Here is a 21,556-nt window from a genome sequence, read left to right as displayed (position 1 = left end):
TTTGCTATTAATATTAATGTGATGGCTGCAAGATGGTGGCCTCTCCCCCTAACCCCAATTATTGGTTTCCCTTCCCTTTTGCTGTAATCAATTTAGTGTTGGCATACAAATCTGACCAATCAGGGGTGGCCTAACTTTGGAACAATTTATCTTTCTGATGAAAATGTCTTTCTTCCTATTTTAAATGCTATAATCCCATAATGGATGGATGTGATGTCAGGAGTTGGGGCAACCATTTTGTGACTATGAAGGACTTATTTAAACACACACACACACATACACAAACACAAATTCACAAGGTCTAGGAGAAGAAAAGAGGAGGCAATGCAAAACACTGGAAACTAAAAAACAGACAGTTGAGGGGTAATCGACAACAGACACCAAAGAGCTGAATCCCAAGCTGGCACTGAGGAAAGCTGAGAGACAACATAACACTTCAGAATCCTCAAAGCTCTCTAGAGCTGGTAGTACCAGGGACCTCTGGAACTGGGGATGGAAGAAGATCATAGAATAAGGAGGCAACAGTTAATTCCCTGGAACACTTTATTCATTCTATACATCTAGGCCAATGCCTGTTTCCAACACCAGAAAAATACTGATGGTTTATTGATGAGAGAAGGTAAAATAGTGTTCTCTGGACTCGAGGACAGTTGAAATTACGACTATTGTATGGGAAAAAAATATATTAAGTAAAGGTGTGTTCACTGAAGACTAAATGCTGAGACCCTCAGCTCTCTTTCCTTATTTGGCTCCCAAAACATTGGCAAGCAGATCTTAATCCTCCAGTTGGATAACTGAAACACTTTCCAAGTAATCTAAGTAGCTCAAGAAGAAAGAACTAAAGATACAATCAAGGGGATGGAGGTTAGTCACTTAAGACACCAACAGCAAAGCTCCTAAACTGAACGAGTTTATCCACACCCTCAAAACTGCAAATTGTCATTTGGGTTCTCACACTTAATCAGGAATAGAGAACCCAGGATTTCCAATCATCTGAGAAAAGCCCCTAGAGTAGACACTGAGAACCCAACAAACAGAAGGAGAAGCAACTTGAAGGAAACAGAAGGAAGAGGAAAACTTCAAAGAGACTCTCTAATAGTCTCACAGAGAAAAGAAAATATTTTTCCTTCATAAAATGAGACAAAATGCTATCTTAAAAGAATAATTTGAGCATAAGAATGAGCACTTGAATATTTTTAAATATGCTAAAAGAATTTAAAACCAGAGGATAAATTGGTAGAAATTACCCCAAAATGGAGCAAAAAGACGTTATGGGAAATTAGTAGAGGACTACCCCAAAAAGTCCAACATCCAGAAAATAGGAGTTCCAGAAAGATAAAAGAAGATAAACAGGAGAAAATAATCAATTCAGAAAAATATCCTAGAACTAAAGGGCATAATCACCAGACTGAAAGGACTCTGTGGAAGCCATACTTCGTGGATGAAAATAGAACACTCATGACACATCATTATGGAATTTCAAAACACTGAGGGTCAAAAAGATGATTCTATCAGCCTCCAGAGAATAAAAAGGAGTCACATATAAAGTACTGGAATCAAAACGGTTTCCAATTTCCAACAGCAATGATGGAAGCAAAACAACTGTATCAGTCAGGGTTTGGCCAAGAAAATGGAAGCCACTCTAGGTACACAAAGAGAAGTGTTTTAATAGAGAGAATCAGAGGCTTATACAACTAAGAGTTGAGGGTGTGAAGGTCAGGGGAGAAGCCAGTGGAAGCAATGATTCAAAGGACTTCACCTGCAAGCCATGGAAAATCTTTGCAATCTAAAATGAGACACTGCCTTGAATTCCAACTGCTGAGAGATCTGAGGGCCACCTCTAAGAGCTTAGAGCTGTCCCCACTGACAGCAAGCCAGTGGGGATTCTAGCCCTAGAGTTGCAAGGAAATGAATTTTGCTAACAACATGAGGGAGCTTGGAAATGGAGCTTTCCCCAACTGAGCCTCCAGATGAGGATACAGCCAATCAACACTTTGATAGCAGCCTTACGATACCCTGAGCAGAGGAACCAGCTAAAATGTGCTGGATTCCTGACTAGGGGAAACTGTGAAATAATAAATGTGTGTTATTTTAAGCTGTTACATTTATGGGAATTTGTTAGCGGCAATAGAAAACTAACATACCCGCTATGGCCTGCTGTTTGGATGAGCTAAGGAAATTTACTTCACTCCACAGAAATCAGCTTTGAAATCAAATCAGTTTTGATTTCCACAGACAGCAGGAAAGCATCAGACAGAGAACCACCCACACCTGATTATTTCTGCAGAGGTCTGTTACCTGACCCAAACTACACATGTCCCAGCTGCGGTATATCCTGTGTTTCCCAGAACTCACTCTTAATCCTGGTCCCTGACTTCCCAGAAGGAGCTCTTGGATGCTCTCAGGGAAACTGAAGCCAAACTTGACTTGGGGATTGGTTCAGCTTATCTTCAGAGAAGCTGCCACTATGACTGTTCTTGCCACTCAGTTGTCAGAAATATAAACAGGGCCAGGGTAGGGTGGGGTATAGCTCAGTGGTAGAGTGTGTGCCTAGCATGTACAAGATTCTAGTTCAATCCCCAGTACCTCCATTAAGAAAGTTAATTTAAAAAAAAAAATTTTAATATAAACAATATATCATCTAAGGATACATATAGGTGGTAAAAGTATAAAGCAAAGAAAGGGATAATCAACACCCCCCTCCCCAAATCAGGCTAATGATTACCTCTTGAGGAAGAGGGAGGAGAATATGATTAAAGAAGAACACACAGAGAATCTCAAGTTACTGCAACGTTTCACATGTTAACCAAAGTAACAGGGACACAAGTGGCCATTTACCATTATTCTTTGAACTCTACATGTATGTTTTATACAGCCTTCTGTGTGTATTTTACTTGACACATATGTGCCTAGCAAAAGGTAGTGTTAATATAAAATGAACAAGTGTAAAGACATGAAACTAAAGATTAAATTTTCATCCTGACTGCTTTGACCTTGAATTCCTTTCTCTAGAATTTACTAGAATGTTAAAAGTACTGGTCGTAGGAAATGGAGTCTCTGAAATGCAAGGACCCTTTGGAGTTTCCATTATGAGAAAAAGGGAAAAAGGTGGAACATTTGATAAACAATATTAGATTGGATTCAAACCTGTGATATTGTGATTTATATAATACTTATGTATATTTGTTCTTCATCCAGTTCCTGGATCACAGCTCCCAAAACCCTCACAATTGCCTGAGCAGCAAGAGCAATCAGATAGTTTACCTTTTGTCCTCAGTTCCTGAAAAGGCTTCAGGGAAGGTGACTTCTGGATCCCACCCAAGGGTGGGGGCTGGTTGTCAGAAGAACCAACCATGTGATCAGGTTTGGAACTTTCAGTTCCACCCCTGACCTCCAGGGAATAGAGATGGGCTGGAGGTTGAATCAATCGCCCATGGCCAATGATTTAATCGTCATGCCTATGCAATAAAAACCCCATAGAGCTTGGTTTCAGAGTGCTTCAGGGTTGACGAATACGTGCAAATTGGGGAGAGTGGCGCCCCTGGAGAGGGCCATTTATCTCTTCACCTGGCAGCTGATTTATATCCTTCAATATCCTTTTATAATAAATTGGTAATCTAGTGAATAAATGCGTTTTCTGTGAACCATTCTAGCAAATTAATTGAACCAGAGGAGGGGGTCATGGGACCCTCTGTTTTATAACAGTTTGGTCAGAAGCACAGGTAACTACCTGGGCTTGCAACTGGTGTCTTAAGTGGAGGGTAGTCTCGTGGGACTGAGCCGCTGTGCCTGTGGAATCTGCCTCTATCTCCAGGAAGATAGTGTCAGAATTGAACGGAATTCTCGGACAACCTGCTGCCGTCAAAGAACTATTTGTTGATGTGGGGAAGCCTCCACATACACATTGGAGCTGGGTCTGGGAGCCCTTATGGAACATCTCAAACTTTACACCAAAATAAACTCCAGGTGGATCAAGATTTACATGTGAAAAAAATGAAAGTCCAAAAGTATGAGAAGAAAATACAGGAAGATTTTTTTTTTTTATAATCTGGGAGTAGGGAAAGCCTTTGTGAGCATGATATAAAACTTAGAAGCTATAAAAGAAAAGCTAAGTATGAATACATTTTAAAAATTCTGCTCAGAGGGGCAAAAAAACCCCACCAAAAACAAACTCAAAAGACATGAAAAACTGGAAACAACTATTTGTGTTCCTACAAATCGATAAGAAAAAGACCAATAACTCAGTTGAAAATGGGCAAAGGATATGAACAGACAGTTCCCAGGAAAGGAATTCCAAATGGCTTTTAAACATATGAAAATATGCTCAACCTTCTCCATCATAAGGGAAACGCAAATTAAAACTACCAGACTGGCAGATACAAATTTTGATAACACCATGTGGTTGGAGGTTAGAGAAACAGATGCTCTCACATATTGCTGGTGGGAGTGTAAGCTTACTCAGTCCCTATGGAGAACAATTTGACAATATCTATCAAAATCTAAAATGCATGTTTTGGCAGGCACCATTAGTTTACACCCCCAAATCACTACTCTAGATTCCTTGCTAACAGAATCCAGGTGCTCATGTGGCAATGTGCCAAGCTTCAAGCAGTAAGTTTATTTATTGATTCATCCATATTTATTATGCACTTACTGGGTATTAGGCACCATTCTGGGCCCTGGGGATACAACATCGAATGAAGCAGACCCAACTCCAGCCTTCATAATAATCCTGCACCTACTGATTGAAATTCCAGAGCAAAACGGCAATTGGCATGTTCAGGTACATTTCAAGCAACAGACAACCACACAATTTTTCATCCAAATAGAGACGCTTTTGAGAGTGGAGAGCTATTAATAAAACACACCGTGACAAACAGGCACAAACTGGGAAATAAGGTCACTGCTGGTATTCCTGAGATAATGATGATGTCACCATCATCTCAGCTGCTGTTCTAAAATGACTCCACCAGGAAACTATGGAAGAAAAGTAGGACCCAAAAACTTGATTACATAAAAATAAAAAAAATTTAAAAAAAAAGAAAAGTAGAACCCAGACTAGCTCTGGAGAAAGTACAAATGACAGATACATATGAAAAGATACTAAAGCTCTTAAATAATGAGGAAAATTGGAATTGAATCAGTAATAAGACGCCTTGAAAGAATTTGAAATACAGGAAGGATGTAGTCAGGATGCTTTCAAAACATAGGCGCCTTTGATTTGAAATTTTAATGCAGTATATAATTTTCTGGGCACATCTCCAGACATAAAACTGATTAAAACATATTGTTAAATTAAGGAAAAAACAGTATTATACTAACAGATTTCAGTTCTCAAAAACAGCACAGAACACTAGAATACTAAAAGCCAATACTGTAATCACTGCCCATTTCCTTTTGCCAGATAGTCATTTTCCTAGACTGCTTGTGATCCAACAGTGGCAAGAGAAACAGGGAAACAACAGCCAGAGTACTTCTGGAGAGGTTTTCTTCCTATTAAAAGGGACAAATTCAAAAGGAGAGTTTGCTGGAGCTGCCTCTCCTCATGCACCAATCTTGAAAGTGGCCGCGAGAGGCAAATGCATTGTGGAGGGACGCCGTGCTGGCAAGGAGGTGATGCTCTGTGATTGGATTTGCAGTATCTTTGCATTTGCTGACAGGCATTGAACCAGAGCTTTGGAGCACCGAGAGATGTGACAGAAGGGGCCCTGGGAGGGCAAGCTGGTGGGTTCTTGGGGTTGGGAGGCCTGGGGGAGGGTGGAGGAGGGGAAGGCAAGGTGACAAAAAATAAAAATAAAAAATAAGAAAGTGGCTGCAATGCCTGGAGTTACAGCAGCTATCTTGTAACCATGAGGTGACAATCAAGAAAAGAAAAGTCAATTTGCTAAGGGTTTCAGAGAAGCAAGACCCTAAGAAAAGAGAAGCAGGAACCCAGAGCTCTTGATGACCTTGTTGAGCTGCCAGACCAATCCTGACATAACTTGAGAAGTGTAGCTGTGGATCTAAGATGAGGGAGAGACTTTCCTCTGTACACCCTCCAGCACTTTTTGAATTTCATACCATGTGTATGAATTATCTATGAAGGGCAGCACTATATGCCAACTCAAAATATGCCACTTTGGGGTAAGGATTATTTTGGGATAATTTTTACTTGAAAAATAGCAGGTATAAGAAGGGAGCTCTCACCTCCCCCTTTCTCTTCTTGAAAGCAGGACATAAAACTTCCACATGAAATACACCCATACTATACCAAGAGGAAAGAAATATTCTTATCACCAGAGATGAAGTGTCAATGCTGAGAAAATTCTGTACAAATAGTCTTTGTTAAAATCACTCTCATCTTCCTTTGGTCTCCTCAGGTATGTTGGTTCCTTGTCCACAATTGCCTCTCTTTGTTCAACCTAGTATAAAAACATTTAGGTTTTGCCACTTCTCTGGGTCTTCATTTTCCTATGGGGCTCCCAGGTACTTGTAAAATCTGTACATTTTACTCCTCTTAATCTGTCTTATGTCAGTTTAATTCTCAGGCCCGACAGAGACCCTAAGTGGGTAGCAGCAAAGCTTTGCCTTCCCAACACCTATTCCAATAAACCTATACAGCTTAAGATGCCACCAATTCTTAAACATTTAAACAGAAAATATTGCCTACATTGGTTGGTTGGTTTGTTTGCTTATTTTTTAGTGGAAATGTAATTTATATACCATGTAGTTTGATGAAAAATGCAATACAAAGAAGTAAATTATAGACAAAAAGGACCTTCAGTATCATCTCTCACACCAATTTTTACCACTCTGAAAAAGCTCAAAGTGGCAGAAATCACTATCGGCAGTCAACCTAAACCTAGGTATCCAGACCCCTTACATGTAATTTATTTGCAACTAACCCAAAGTACTGGTTTATGTTTTAATTATAGAACAAAATTTGACTTAGTTTTAAAACTCAGTGCCAAATGCTTTGAGAACAGATTCTATTAGATTTTTTTTAAACGCTGATTTTTAATTTTTTTTTTAAATCAGTTTTCACACCTATGGTTTCAAATGCTAAACCTGCCAAGCTCCGTGGTGTGTGATTCCTTCCTCTAAGATTGCAGACATTCTCGGCCGCAGCATCACCATGTGCGAGAACGCAGTGTGAAAATGGCCGCGATCTTTGTGGGTTACTGTCTGGCTCTACTTCCCTGGGACACCAGAGGGCGCGCTATGGGACGGCACTTGTTTTTCTTTAAATCCTGAATCAAAGTCCGTGCAGAGACAACAAAAGACTAGGAACACAGGGGCCGGAAGACAAAGGGACAAGGGAAAAAAGGCTGCACGCCCTGTTTCAGTCGCGTGGAACTTTGCTTCCTCAGCCACCCACCTCCCTGCCTTAAGGAACTAGATATAAACAACTTAAGCTGCAAAATAATGAAAGCTTCAACTAACAAGAAAAATCAGGGAATTGATTAGTCACCGTAGTTCTAGTTAAGATTATTACAGGTGTGCATTTGAGCTACTTGGTTTGCCTGATATTAGTAACTTTTCAAAAAAAATTTTATTTCTTGTCTTTGAGTTCATGAATAATATATGCACATAGTAGAAAAATTTTAAATATAGAAAAGCAAAAAAAAGAGCTCATCAGCATACTCTAATCCAGATACAATGACTCAATATTTTCACACATTTCTTTCCAGATTTTTTTCAATATTTAGAAATGCATAGAAAAATAGTTCTTTTCATATTATTTTGTGCTGGCTTTCTTATTTACTGTATCATCAACTTCATTTTTATCAATACATTCTGGTAACATAACCTTGCTAGTCACATGGGTGAATCACATATAGAATAAGAAATTTCAAAAATGCTACAGGCAGATATTTTCCTAAAATAGCAACTTGAATGCCAAACCTGGGCCGTGCATTTGAAGTAGGAATTTTTCTGTTGCTTCTCGTTTAGAAGAGAAAGCAGGTAAAGATTAAAATAAAGTAGAAACGATTTCATCCCACCCCAAATAGAGGAATGAATTTGTCCTTCCCAGCTGCACAAGGACTGACTCCAAAGAGCCAGGGGAAAGTGTAGGTCACCAAGACCCAGGAGTCCTCCTAGATGGGGCCAGTGCATGCCTTAAGGCCAGACAGATCAACCCGCACAGCTACTAACAAGGGCAGGTCAGCAGGTTGCCAGCAGGACCGGAAAAAAATACCAGAAACAGGAAGGTCAGTGACCTTGAGTCTTGGAGCCAATGCCAGCAGGTGGTTTCCTCAGAAATCAGAAAGGAAGCTAAGACCACCCCAGGGGCCGATAACCACAGGGAAGGTGATGCCAAGATCTAATGCCCTGGAATGACCTCCCCAATGGACACCTAACCGCTGAGCCCAAAGATTCCCTTGTATTAATACAACTAATTAAGGGAGGGGTGGTGTTCTCAGCCCTGAGAATTTACGAAAATCACTGGAGCTCTCTGGGCCTCAGTTTCCTTATCTGTTTAAATGAAAGGGTGGAAAAGATCTAAGATTCCTGCCAGCTACTTAAAGTCTCTGATCTTTCCCTATCCCCAACTGTGCATGGTAAGGAAAGGTGAACACATTCCCTGTCTCTGCCACCCACAAGCAGCATCTCCTCCTTGCTGTTTCCCAAATCCCCACATCCTCCTGCACAAGAGCTGTGCCTTAGCATTACTGCTTCCCCCTTGCAGAAGTGCTTGACACATTTTCCCCTTCTCTTTCAAAGTTCTTCATCACCCTCTGAAGGCCCAGCTAGGTCTTCCTCAAGCACCTCATGCAGAGTTAGTCCTTGCCACCTTGTAATCCTATACGTTCATCACTTTCTATCTGTGTGAACTTCACCTTCCTTTGCCTCAGTTTCCTCATCTATAAAAGGGGGAGAACTATTGTCCCAAATTCAAAGGATTGTAATAAGGATTAAATGGTTAACCTATGTAAAGGATTTAATGCAGAGGCTTCACTTTATAGGTTCTCAATATGCCTGGATTGTGTCTCCACCATAGCACTTAACAAATTGTATTTTAACTATCAGTTAGAGGGTCCACCTTCCCCATGATCTGAATTCCTCAAAGCAGGAAGTGAGTCTTACCCATATCTTTGTCCCCAGTGCCTAGCTCCATGCCTGGCACAAAGAATAAATCAACAAAGGTTGTTGTTGTTGTTTTAATGAGAAGGAAAAGAAAAGACTGAAGGATTGATTGGACTGGAAGGCACAGACTTTTGTCTCTCAGTTTTCACTTTAGATGATTGTTTAAATAAATTAGTCTGGGAAATAGTAAAGCATGAACATCCTCAATAGAGCTATTTCCCCTTAATAATCTAAACCTGTGTTCATCTAGATCTGTCTTCCAGGCCCACATCATAAACATTCACTTTTGAACTTTAGTGTTTATGGATGGTTAATTCCCACATCTGCATGGGAAGCTTTATGTTTTAATAGATATAAATAATGTTTCTGTGAATGAATTACTACAGAATCCAGAAACTACCCAGGAGCAATTTAGGCTCTTCTTTAATTATGGGGAGGAGGGAAGGGAAGAAGGAAGGTTGGGTAGTGAGCTAGCCCAAGTTCTTGTTTACATGATGTTCAAAGGTTGGTCTGAGGAAGTGAGCACAATAGAGAAAAAGGGGAAGATACATGAGAAACCAGGTCATGCATGCTCTGATGAAAACAAAAGTTCTTTAAGAGAGTGAAAAGACAAGACACAGCTTGGGAGAAAATACATCTCCCAAGATACATAAGTGATATATTACATATGTGTTGATATATCCCAAGATATACATCAGATATAATATGTCTGATAAAAAGACTAGAAATCAGAATATATAAAGAACTTTCAAAAGTCAATAATAAGAAAACAACCCAATTTTAAAATGGACAAAAGATCTGGGTACTTAAATAAATCCATGAAAATATGCTCAACACTATTAGTTTTGGGGGAAAGACATTTTAAAACTATAGTGAGATTCCACTACACATTTATTAGAAAAGCTCAAATAAAAAATACTTACAATACCAAGTGCTAACAAAGGCGTGGAACAACAAGAACTCTCATATATTGTTGGTAGGAATGCAAAATGTTACAGCCACTTAGGAAAGTAGTGTGGTAGTTTCTCATGAAGGTAAACATACACTTACCCTAAGACTCAGCCATCCCACTCCTAGGTATTTACCCCAGAGAAATTAAGATGTATGTCCACACAAAAACCTGTACACTGATGTTTGTAGTAGCTATATTTATAACAGCAAAAAACTGGGAAAAATACAAATATCCACTAACTAGTGAGTAGATAAACATCCATACAATAGAACACTAATCAGCAATTATTAAAAAAAAAAAAAAACTACTGACACACACAACGTGGAGGACTCTCAAAAGCATTATGCAAAGCAAAAAAAAAGCCATATTCAAAAGGCCACAGACTGTACAGTTCCATTAAAATAACATTCTGGAAAAGGAAATCTGACCGGTGGTGCGTGGGGCTGGAGGCAGAGGACTGACAGCAAATGGTAGGGGACTTTGTGATGGGCGTGGTGGACAGAGTCTGTAACTAGATTATGGTCAAAATTCATAGAATGGCATGCCTAACAGTGAATTTTGCTGTTTATGAGTTATACCTCAATAAATCCTAAAAATGATAAATAAATAAATAGGAATGAAAAAGAAGCCAAAGTTCTTAACACAGCCTGGGAGACCCTGAGTTGTCCCACTCCCACTGGCCTTTCAGCCTCGCCTCTTCCACGACCTTCCTCACGCTCCCCAGCCACTTCAGCATGCTTTCAACCCCTCTATAAACCACATTTCCTCACTTCCTATAATCTCTGCACATCCAGTTCCATCCAGTGTTCTCGTCCCTCCACATCTTTTTCTTAGTAACTGCCCGGGTTGTAATCTTACTTTTTTTGTAGTTGTTGTCATTCTTTGACTAGTGACAGGAGTCTCCTCCACTAAAACGGAAGCTCCTCGGAAGCTGTCACTGTCCATCACTGTATCTCCAGCCCCCAGCAACGTGCTTGTACAACAACCTATACAATGAACACTTGGCCATTCCATTCAAGTGCCTCCTCTGTATCTCAATCTTAACACATCTGAAAAACAAGTGCTTCTTATCCCCCCAAATCCTGCTCTGCAGGCAGATCTGCCATGCTGCACAATTCCAGGGAGTGCCATCCACAGAGCATCCGTGGGGATGGTGTGCTCTCGAGTTGAGCACTACTCTCCTGTGCTGCAGTAGATGGCAACTCTATCCCTCCAGCTGCTCAGCCCAAAAATTTTGGAAGGCTCTTTGAGTCCTCTTTCACACTCACACCTCACATTCACTCTATCGGAAATTCTGTTGGCTCCACCTTGAAAATGTACATCAGCTCCTCCTACATCCTCCACCACCATCATCAACCACGCCGCATTACTGTAAGAGACCCCTTGGGACTCCCATCTGTTTCTCTCTCCCACGGCACTCTACCCCGAACCTAGGAGCCAAAAGTCCTTTAAAACATAAACGAGACTATGTCACTTCTCAGTTCAAAACCCTGTAGTAGCTCCCCATTTCCCCTCAGAATAGAAGCCAAAGTCTACAATGAGCTTTAAGGCCCCATAGGCCTCCCAGATAGTTATATGACTACACTTCTGATCTTCCTCAAGTCTGTTCAAATGTTACCTTCTTAAAATGAGGCCAACTTCACCCATTCTATTTAACTTGCCACTCTCCAAGCCCATTTTCCATGCTATTATTTCTATTTCCATCTTGTCACCATCTAACATATCCATATATGATAGTCGTTGTTTATGGCCTATCTTCCTTCTGTTAGGATATAAACTCCACAAGAACAAGATTCCTTTACTGAAACCACCTCATGCATGTAAGGCAATGTTTGGCATATTGCAGGTTCAAGAGTGAATGAAAGACTACAGTGCCTGCTCAGTAATTAGAGATTAGTAAATATTAATATTGGAACAAATGTGACACATATGTTGATGCTAGTGACAAAAGCTTTTGTCTCCATAACTCATATTTATTTGTTAATATACCCCTATGTGGAACTGTGAAGCAGAGTGAAAACTGTACAAGATTGGCAGCCAAGGCTTTGGTCACTATTTCCTACCTGTATGACTACACGAGATTGTCTTTATTCACCTGTAAAATAGGGATAAAACACTTGCTCTGCTGACCCCATAGGGCTGTTGAGAAGATAAAATGAATGTGAATGGTTTTGCAAGCTGTGATAAGCTCTACAAATGGCTATTTAGGTAGAGCAAGATTTTAAACTTCTAACAATATCGATTGCCATCATGCTGTTTACCTCCAAAGAGAGTTCTGTGCCCTCTGTACTGCCAGTCCAATTTTAACCTTTACTGTGTCCCAGTGCTGACAGTGAGGAATCTCTGAGCTCCCTTACCCTGTTCAGGTTAGTCACCCTCTCTTTTCTTTTCCATTTTAGGAAGATGGACAGCAGGTGCTGAGTTCCCTTCTCCGCAATCTCTGCTGACTCAGGGTGCTTCTTCCTATCCCTAGGGAGGATAAAAGAAGAGCAGTAACAACACATGTATGGCCACTGGCACAGCTTTACCAGAGCTTAGGTGGGGAGGATGGTGTCTCTTCTAAAGGGACAAAGATTAAGCCTCTCTTCCCACAGTGTAGAACCTGGTGCAGACAGACAGTTCAGGAGACCTGGCTTCTCACTGCTCTGCAGCCTCTCCAAGCTGAGAGACCTGGGGCAAGTCCCCTCAGTCTTGCCCAGAAAAGGACACCATCATAGTTATCACAGTACCCTTTGGACTTCACAAGGGTTATTGCAGGGTCAGGAATAGAAGGAGACCTTGGGACACTGAGTTTTATGGAGGCTTTTTGGAGGCTTTTTATTTAAGAGTAACCAAAAAATGTGCCAAAACAGCCTTCAGAAATTGCCATTTTTTAAATGCCTTATCTAAATACATAATTCCTTTCGTCACAGGGAAAATACCATGTAACATATGATCTATAAAAATATATTAATTCAAATTAATTCATATATTAACTCAGTAGAAGGAACAGTTTTCTTAAGACACATAAGTTTAAGTTCTATGATAAAAACTTTAAATCATGTCAACCTGTGACTCTATAAATTCTATTATTTAGACATATTGCCAGAAATTTGTAGGTGAGGCCCTCCTGGTCCCTCTGGGAACAGGCTTGATTCTGTTTATGAAATGGCTCAGGATAATACAAATTATTCTACTAGTGTACTTTCCCAACCCTATGTTTAATCAATGGCACATCCTTGTTTTGAATTATTTATATTTATTATTATTTAACCATTTAAGTGTTTGTTAATTTTCGGACAAACTGTAGAAGATTCAGGAAAAACACCCAAATACAGGGAAATTCAGCTAATAAAATTGCATTTGGCCTGCGTGAGCCCTCTTGTGTCATGAAAGCTTATGAATTGTTTAAAAAGGCATTGAACTGTGGGACAACCCTGCCTGCCCCAGACATCTGGTAACCATATGATACCCTTGAACATCAACTTCATAATGAAACAACAAATTTGTGAAGGTATTGTTGTGCTTCAGGTCACTACTATTATACATCACAGAAGAAGTATTAGAAAAATGCAGCATTGACATTTACTTAAATTCTAATTAAAAATACTGTTTTTGGTTTAAGACTTTAAAAACAAAAGTTTCTCTTGGTCACTATCAAAACAAAAATCTCCCGCCAAAAATCTAAATCATCTAGAAAGCGTAAAAAGTTCCAGCAAACTAAGTTCAATAACTCAACAACGTTGAACAAACTATGTGCAACCATCAGTAAAATTGGAAGTGCATTTTGTTTCATTTATTCTAAACCATTTATTCTTTTCATTGACAAAGAATCCAAGGTGCCCAGAATAGATAATGTGAGGAGAGACAGTTCACCTGTAGGGGTTTTCACACTTGGGGGTGACTGGCAAAAGGAAGGGGACTCTCTTTTTACCCTGAAGTGGCACTTGAGAGAACGTTGGCCAATAGCTCCTCGTTAGTATAGTGGTTAGTATCCCCGCCTGTCACGCGGGAGACCGGGGTTCAATTCCCCGACGGGGAGACGCTGTACTCTTTTAACTAACCATTACTATTTTTCACTTAATTCAAAGAACTAACATCAGGGACAAATACAAAATGCTGGTATCTTGTGTAAGTCTGTCTTCTCAAAATGGTTAAGTTTTAAGCTTAGTGCTCACCTTGAGATAAAAGCCAACGCTGCGAGTAGACGCTTTATACTGTTGGCAGGAGACCTAGGAAGGGGAAAAGAAAACGTTCAGACAGCACCCAGACCTCGCTTCCACCCACTGGCTGGCACAGGCTGGCACAGGCCTGCGCCTGCGCAGTAGCACCCTGCCAGAATCCACCGGAGGTCGTGAACTCGGTGAGGCGGAACCCGTAGGGGGAGGGGTGAGAGAGGGCGGAGTTTCTGCCCCTAGGGGCGGGTAAGAACGGAAATCGTCTGCTGAAGAGGAGGGACCGTTTTTTTTCGGCTTTGGAGACTACTAAACGGGAAACTCCGTTCTCTCGCCTCTGCTAGTCTTATCCCAGCCTAGGTAGAGGGCTAGCTGTCAGGAAAATCTTGGCACTAAAGGTATTAGTCTCCGGTCCCGACCTATACTGGGTGAAGAGGCGAGCAGCGAATGGAAGAAATGGCGGAGCGCGACCGGAAGAGAAGCCATGTTGCCGGAGTCCTAAGAAACTGCGCGAGCCGTAGCCCAGCAGGACCTCGTGGCGCAACGGTAGCGCGTCTGACTCCAGATCAGAAGGCTGCGTGTTCGAATCACGTCGGGGTCATGGCATTTTCTCTTTAGGCCTAGTGGCTTTTATAAACCTAGGTGTACTCCTGCCATTTTTTAAAGTGCCTTTAATTGTAGTATTATATCCTCCTCCTTCAAATGTTATCCTAGTAATCCTTAGTCTTCAAAAAGACAAGAATCATTATATATAGTAGAGCTTTAAGGCCGACTTTTTTTTTTTTTTTTTTTTTTTCACTATTTGGCACCGTAAAAGTGAGTTTCTCTATTATTTAACGTGCATGATGCATAGAGATACGGACTATTAGTGTTCTACATTAGGGGGCATGTCAGTCCACGGTGCTCCTTGACAGGAACTGTACAATACATATACCGTACAAACTGCTTTTCCAAAAACGGTTTTATATCCATTTGCCTTTTGAAAACAAGTATAACAGTATAATTTCTTAATGTGAATAATAGTTTACATGCTTCAACCCATCTGCCAGGCACTATAAACGACCCTACAATGTGTGATTAATATCCCACTTTTACAGATGAAACTGGCACAGAATAGTGACTCACCTGAGACTCCAAACCAGGACTGACTCCAGATTCCACTCTTTACAAAATGTTTTATATAAAAGTGGAAACAAAGCGTTTAAAGAACTTGCTAGAAGCCATTGGACCTAAGTGACACCAATGTACCTTTTATATTTTCACCAATTCATTCAAGTGGTGACAAATTACCACTTTCAACTATTAACCTCTCATAGTAGGAAGCAAAGCTTACTCATTTACCTTTGTAAGCCCCAGGACTCAGTACAGTGCATTACAGGCTTACAAATATTTGTTGTACAAAAGATGAATAGCAAGACTATGAGAAAGTTTTCAATTTTTAAATTGGATATGTTATGTAGAAGTCCCTGAGCTTTTCTGCTCAATGTTTTAGAAAATCAAGTATTAATTTCTTATAATTCAGCCTAAGAGTATGGCTGCACGTTGTATTTTTGTGTAGATTGTTCCTCCCTCTCCATTTTGGTTGGATTGAGATTAGGTTATCCATTTCAGCAGGTATTTATGAACCACCGACTATGATGAGCTTAATACTGTGCTAAACACTGAAGAAAAGGAGACACCGAGTAAAAATAGGGTTTTTTGAGCAGGACTCAGATATTAAGTAACCAAATACCATACTATGTTGGAATGAGTGCAATGAGAGTAGCATGAACAGAGTTGAGTGGTATTATGGTGCTAAAATGAGATTAACTCTGCCTCGGGTAGTTCAAAAAGGCCTCATAAAGAAAGATCTTGAAAAATAAAGTTTCTATGTGATTTTAAAGCATTTATTCATCCAGTGGACATATTTGAGTGCCTTCTGTGAGTCAAGCACTGTCACTTAATACCCCTAGGATCTGACTTCTTCAACTGTAAAAGTAGAGGTTTATATGTATTACTTTGCTAGGGCTGCCATAGCAAAACAGACTGAGGTACTCTGGATGAACTGATAAAATGGAGCCTTTGAAAATGAAAAACTGAAAAACAGATTCTGAATTCTGATAAGCCAAGTGATTCCCCAATTTCTCACTCTAGTTCAAAAAGAAAAGTAGTTATGATTATAAAATCATATATGTTGACTAGAAATTTTGGGAAATATAGAAAAACATAAGAAAAGAAAAATCACCTGCCCCAACCACCCAGAGGAGACTACTACAAACATTTTGGTGTAAATTCATTTAGTCTTTTTTCTTTATATGTATGTATATATATAGATACACACACACATGTCAGTTCTTTACTACTCTAGTATGGCTCTTTTTTCTATTTGTATTTTACTTACTGCTGTATTGTAAACATTCTGTCACTGTCTTAAATAAATGTCAAGAACATGATTTTTATGACCATGTAATATTTCATCTGCTCTGTTCTAAGTGACATCCTTAAATTCAAAACCAAGTCCTATGCAAAGCAAGATAATGAAAAACAAAAAAGTCAGCTGTACATTAACAACACTAAGAACTCCAAAAAGGGGAATGAAGGCAGTTATCCAAGTGTTTTAGAAAAAAAAAGTTTTGGAAGAGTTTTCTGACGAAGTAATTGCATTAATTTTTTGTTGTTGTTTAATCTTTGGCTTCATATAGAAATATCATTCCACTGTCTCCCAAGATTTTAGGTACCAGGGCTGTAACATTTTAACGATTTTTTTTAAAACTAATACCTGTTTCAACATAAAATAATGTTTTTATATTGGACGAATGTAACACAAAATAAAACATTACACCTTTTTTTTTTTTAATTCAGAAATTTCACAGGAGATGACCTCAAAAATCAAGTTCTTGAACAGGAGAGAAGGCTGAGATCCAGAAAGCAACTGATGGAATTTACCCTTATAGAAGGACACCTCTTCAATGTAAACAAGAAAGATGCAAGAAAAAATGAGTGCAGATTTGACCATCTCAATGTGAGGCACTCCCCACAGGTGGTTTCTGTCAAGTCACCAGGGGAAAATGGGAGAGGAGGGGGAGAGGGATGTCAGAGATTTGATGAGAGAAGTCAAGGTATGACTGGTGAATCCAGAGAATACAGAGCTTTGTCAGCCAGTGTTGAGTGCTCCTGTGATGTCTGAGGTCATGAAAACCAGTCAGCCCTATTTTATGATTTTTCACCAGCAATCTTTGCTGCTTAGGTGCAAGCAGTGAGAAAGTTTGTTCCAACAAGATTTAGTCCAAGCAGGGTTGAGGTTCTTCCAAGAAAGAAAGAAAGAGACATTGGTGTAAGAGAGTTGAAAATGTTTGCAAAAGAATGATTACAAGGATTGATCAAGGAATGTAAGTCAAGTAAGTTGGAATAATTATATGATGACAGAAGCAAGATAATAGATTTTTTTTCAAATGTTGGGGTTAATGGATTGGAGGTCAGTGAGAATATGATAAATGAGCTGAGAGAAAGAGGCTAGTGATTGACAACTGGGATGCTTGAAGTTGAGATTCAGGGTCTTACCAGTGGAGTGGATGGATGACATGGAATTGAGAAACAAGTTGTTGGAGATGAAGAGGTCAAAGACCTAAGAGGCCCATTGTTGGTGCTGCATAGGTCATCTATAAGAAAGTTGAATTCACACAGAATGTAGACAAAAGGGATGGTAAGGAAAACCTAGAGTAAGGAACAACGGTCTAATTTCTGAGGGATTGTAGCCAAGTGGTTGATAAATTACAGCAGCAAAGGTGGTAACAGGTGATTTAGCCACATGATATGAACTTCAAATGTTTTTGAAGGAGGAAAGAGGAGAAATAGTTCAAGAGTAATAATCAGGAATGAAAAGGCCACCCAAACTCTGTAACCCACTCTGTTGGCCTTAAGGTACATAGAGTATAAGAAAAAGTAACCTCTATTACAGAGTTCTACAGCAGAGTTAAAAGTAAACATTACCTTCCTTACTAAAAACAGTGGTGCTTGGGATATACCTGGAGGCAATTAGGATGATTCCAAGTCTGAATTTGGTAACTCAAGATGTTGTGGATGATGTAGAAAGGCAATCTCACTGTCTGACGTATGACATCAGCCATGTCTCCTGAGAAATGCAGAATCTGCCAGTAACCTCCTGTTGATAGAGTCCAGGCATAAGAAAAGGAGAGATAATTAATGAAAGGAAGTGAAAATGATGTTTTTGCTCAGGCATCTAGAATGCAGTTCTTTGTGAACTACATTATCTTTAATGTTGGCCTACAGGGCATAGTACTATGTCTAACTTTCAGAAGATATACAGATGGCCAACACACACATGAAAGGGTGCTCACATCATTAATTATCAGGGAAATGTATATAAAGAGCACAATGAGATACCACCTCACACATATTAAAATGGCTATTATCTAAAAGATGAGTGTTGGCGAGACTGTGGAAAAAAAGGAATTCTCATGAACTGTTAGTGGAAATGTATATTGGTACAGCCACAATGGAGAACAGTATGGAGGTTCCTCAAAAAATTAAAAATGGAACTACCATACGATCTAGCAAATCCATTTCTGGGTATTTATCTGAAGAAAAGGAAAACACTAATTCAAAAAGATATGTACCTCTGTGTTCATTGCAGCATTATCTACAATAGCCAAGACACAGGAGCAAACTAAGTGTCCATCCATAGATGAATGGATAAAGAAAATGTGATTGATATATATAGAGATATAGATATAGATACACATACACACAGAGAAATAATACTCAGCCATTAAAAAAAATGAAATCTTGCCATCTGCAACAACATGGATGAAACTGGGGGGGGGGTACTATGCTAAATGAAATAAGTCAGACAGAGAAAAACAAATACTATATGATTTCACTTATATGTGGAATCTAAAAAAGAAAACAAATGAACAAACAAAACAGAAACAGACTCATAGATACAGAGAACAAACTGGTGGTTGCTGGAGGGGATGGGGATTAAGAGGTACAAACTTCCAGCTATAGGATAAATAAATCATGAGGTTGCAATATACACATAAAGGAATAGTCAAAAATAGAATATTTTAACAACTTTGGTGATCATTTCATAATGTATAAAAACAAAGAATCAGTATGTTGTACACGTGAAACTAATATATGTCAGTTATAACTCAATTAAAAATAAAAAATAAAATATAACAACTTGCAGACTCAACAGGTGTGTGTGTTTTGTTTGTTTGTTTTTTGGCTTGTAGTAAAAAGTAGGATGAATTATTGTCCCTAAGGATTAAACTGCCTGGAAAATTTTTGGGGTGAAGGCCCTCTGAAAAAAGCAGAGTTCCAGGGCAGCATCCTGAGACGGCTCTCTCAGATGGCTGTGACTCCAGCATTGTACTTTATTCACAAATTTGGGGAGATTATTATATTCAAGTGTCAGTGATGCCTCCTCTTCTGAGGATCTACTTCAGAGACCAATCTGCCCAGGTATCCTCAGACTATAGGGCACCTCTTGGAGACTCTTCAATGTACTCCACTCTAGTCAGATCAAATCTAGCCCAGTAACTATGACCCTTTTTAGTTACATCAGCAAAACCTACCCCTTAGAAACTATCAGTACAGTCAAGCCAAAGCCAGATTCTTCATCTAGCAAGGTAACGCTTTAACAGGATAACTTCCTAGTTCAAATAGGGTAGAATAAACCCATCAACTGTAGCCTTGCAGAGATTATGCTCAGGACTTTGTTTCTTGCACATAATTTGAGAATATATTGGAAGAAATAACTGAACTGTGACAGGAACACTGCAGATTGGGACCATCCTACATTCACTGCTTACCTTTGTGGTTTACCAGTCACTGCAAAATCATGGTCCGTTGCTTGCCAGCTCAATTCACCCTCTGAAGATAAAACACTTGCCTCTGTAGCCAGTGAAGCTGGGGGCGCTGGGTAGAGATTGAGGTAACTTTTACAAGGCATTCTAAAACACTACAAAACAACTTGCTAATTAAAATAAATTTTAAATTTGCATTTCTGACCTTAATACTATTGCTTAAATATATGTAAATACTGAGAGTTTTAGAAAAGAATTAGTAAAATTGCCTGTTGGAAAATAAAAGTATCGTTAAAAGAATGTCTCCTCCATTTCAACAAATAAAATGACTTAATTCATAGAAAACATTTTTAGTAGGTGTTTTAAATTTACTCGAACTTAAAATAACCATGCAGAAATCAAATAAACTTTTTTTTTTTTAACTTTAAAGCAGTTTATAAAGCATGGTCTAGAGGCCAGAATCTGGGGGAAATGATTAAGACACCCCAAACCCAAGGTCAGCTACGTTCCTCTCTTGGAAGAAAGCATCTTGAAACAATTACATAAATTCGTAAGGTATACAAATTATTTGTCATCAGTGGTACTTGTTTTCAGGAAGACATTTTTATTGTAATAAATTTCTGAGACTCCATCAGATTTTAACTTGGGTATGGCTATCATTAGAGTTTCCGGCCTAATTATAGGTCAGCAGGCTTCCCCTAAGATTAAAATCTAGAATGCACCTACCTCAGTCATCTTAAATTGCCCATTAAGGCATTCTTAAAGATTTCATTTCGTTGTAGTATTAAACATTAGACTTAAAGTATGGTAAGATTCTTACGGGTGCAGAGAACTAACACAGAGACAGTTCTCAACAGAAATGAAGCTGAGCCCCAACTAACTGCTCAAATGAAACAATTTAGAAATGTCTCAACCTTCTTTAGACTTAGAAGCAAATGCAGTATTTAGCAATACAATTTTGTCACAAATTCAAGGTCAGTTTAAAGTGCCCAGTAGTAGAGGTCTGGCTTTTCCCAAATTTAGGGAACAAAAGAAGCGTTCGCAAGCAGAGACGGGGATTTATCTGCCTGTTCCCTCTTCCCTTCCTCCAAGTAAGTCAAATCGAGGAAGATGAGTGTCTACAAACACGCCTCGCTTCTTTTCTTTCACTTCAGGGCTAGCGTTTGGGGAACGAAAGGATGCAGCTATTCTTCGGAGCATCAGTGTCCTGAGATTGAGAAAGGCCCAACCCCAGGTCCTCGCAGCTGCCGCGAAATTTGGCCCATTCGCAGGCGAACGACCCCGGAGAGAAAAGCTTCTTTTCAAGCAGGGGTGGGAGAGGAAACGGCGCACCAAAATTAGTACTAGTCCCTTATCGGCGTCTCAGAGGAAGGGTGGAGAAAAGGGAAACAGAAACGGGGCAGACGGTGGGGCTCCCGCCCCAGCGGCTTTTAAACTGCGTTTCTACCACCTCTTGCAGGGCGCCGCAGCTAATGGAACCCGCGCGAGGCGTCCCGCCAATCACCGCCGCGCTTCCTCCGGCTGCGGGCCAATGGCGGCGCGCGTTCTTGGGGCGTGGGCGAAAGGGCTGC

At 39.8% G+C, this 21,556-nt stretch overlaps 1 long non-coding RNA gene and 2 other non-coding genes across 3 annotated transcripts; 2 read left to right on the top strand and 1 right to left on the bottom strand.

The window, feature by feature from the left end:
• Window positions 1-9,877: 9,877 nt before the first annotated feature.
• LOC116667715 lies at window positions 9,878-21,551 on the bottom strand. The gene is made up of 5 exons (XR_004324717.1): window positions 20,712-21,551; window positions 19,992-20,097; window positions 18,180-18,316; window positions 14,179-14,232; window positions 9,878-12,490 (listed from the first exon to the last, which is right to left on the bottom strand). It is a non-coding gene; the product is annotated as an uncharacterized LOC116667715 (long non-coding RNA).
• On the top strand, window positions 13,971-14,042 carry TRNAD-GUC. Its single transcript has one exon. It is a non-coding gene; the product is annotated as a tRNA-Asp (tRNA).
• Window positions 14,705-14,776, top strand: TRNAW-CCA. The gene has a single exon. It is a non-coding gene; the product is annotated as a tRNA-Trp (tRNA).
• Window positions 21,552-21,556: the final 5 nt, after the last annotated feature.

This window comes from Camelus ferus, chromosome 12, assembly GCF_009834535.1.
Source record: "Camelus ferus isolate YT-003-E chromosome 12, BCGSAC_Cfer_1.0, whole genome shotgun sequence".
Classification (NCBI taxonomy): Eukaryota; Metazoa; Chordata; class Mammalia; order Artiodactyla; family Camelidae; genus Camelus; species Camelus ferus.
Note: the sequence above shows the minus strand (reverse complement) of the source record. Positions and strands in the feature narration are given on the sequence as shown.